The following is a 1,896-nucleotide window of genomic DNA, read 5'->3' as shown; positions in this document are numbered from 1 at the left end:
TTGGACAGGAATATAGTAAAGAGCTGGAAAAGGTCAAACGACGCAGAATACCATTAACACCTTGTCTCTGCAAAGTGCTACCGAGAATAGAGAGATACTTCAAATGCCATAAACTGGGACATATCGGCAGAAATTCCGAAGAAGTCAAAGATAATAAGGGGATCTGCAGAAGATGCGCATCTCAGATTTATACGATGATCGGTTGCATCGTGAATAAACCGAAATGTATCATCTGCAGCGAGGCAGGAAGAAGGAATCCGTACATCAGACACGTTACCGGAGTTTTAACTGTCCGGCCTACAGAAAGGCGTTGATAGAGAAGAACGAGAAACGAATATGGAATTGAAAGTCCTACAAATCTATCTGAACAGATGCCGAATCTCGCGAAATATCATGCAGCAAATGCGAATGATTCAAGAGACAGACGTGGTAATAATATCGGAAGCACACAGGATGGAAGAATACTGACTGCGAGACGAGAACGGTGACGCTGCGATATGGATAACCGGTGTTAATCGAAAATGTTTCACATATGGCACCACATATTCCTCGACCGGAATCGTTCATGCAATGGTCGAAGGAACAAAAGCTATAAGCTGCTACTTCTCGCTTAACAGGAACGGAAAGAAATCGAAGAATATATAAACAAAGCTGAGGATAACGTAGAAAAGGGAGAGAAAGCAAGCAGAATAATAATCAAGGGTGACCTGAACGAAAAATCGGTAATCTGGGGTAGTAAGACGAGCAATCATAGAGAGGAAAAGATCATCAAAATGTCTCTAAGAAACGATCTAATCGCGACCAATCCGAAAGAAGGCTATACATACTTTAAGAACCGAAACAAATAAAAAATAGACATAATGTTGATAGGAGGTTGCATATACGCTAAGTTGAGTATAGCAGAAGTGTTTGAGATATTTTCAGCGTTGGACCATCAATACGTACTACATAACTTCTAAAGTACGAATTACAAGAATAACGAAGAGGGATTTGCAAGCCTCGATGGAAAGAAAGCGAACTCGAACGATGCAAATAAATGATCGACTTATATAATATATAGATATTTATTTTTATCTAGAAGAGATGATCTAGTTCTACGTAATTAAAATATATGATAAGTGTAACTATATAAACCATTTTCAAATATTCAATTAAAACATCATGAAATGATATGAAATTAGATAGGGTTTCAGATGTAATGGAGTATCATAAGGAGATATTGTATTTAGAAATAACTAAAATATAAAATATGTATTAATATTTATACTAATTTGAAATATTTACTTGAAAAATCATCAAAGCATATGGTCCAGCGAGTGGGGGATTAACGGATCGTTGCGAGGAGCATGCGGCTTAAAGTGTGTAACTTGGATTTATGAATTCTCATATACAGCAATACATTAGTCCGGATATAGTACATATATGTATGTAAGAGGCTTAAAAGTAGAATACAGGTTCTGGTAAAGTCGGATCCCTGAATTGGAGGAGTCCCCATTGAGGTGATGGGCTGTTCGTTAACAAAACTGTAAGCTCAAATATTATCTATTGTTCATTATGTTAAAAGAAATTTATTGGTTTTCGCACATTACAGCACGTCATAGATCAGTCTAATTTATTGCCCAAACAACCATAATTCAGAAGTTAATTAACATTACATTTGCAAAAATTTACAATATGTAAATTTCGTAAATTTTAAAGGTGACGAAGCCGGTGCACGGTTCTTGGATCTTAAAAATGATAAAAAGGTGCGGCAGGAAGAGGAGAACCTAGTCAACCACTAGGTACAACATTAACAATGGATTTTCCAAATTTTTCCGCAATGCTTTCTCATGAAAGAAATATATTTTTTACGTTCAAATTAATTAGAAATGCAAAATAAGTTTACTAGGAATATAA

The sequence above is a fragment of the Xylocopa sonorina genome, unplaced genomic scaffold, assembly GCF_050948175.1.
Source record: "Xylocopa sonorina isolate GNS202 unplaced genomic scaffold, iyXylSono1_principal scaffold0031, whole genome shotgun sequence".
Taxonomy (NCBI): Eukaryota; Metazoa; Arthropoda; class Insecta; order Hymenoptera; family Apidae; genus Xylocopa; species Xylocopa sonorina.
Note: the sequence above shows the minus strand (reverse complement) of the source record.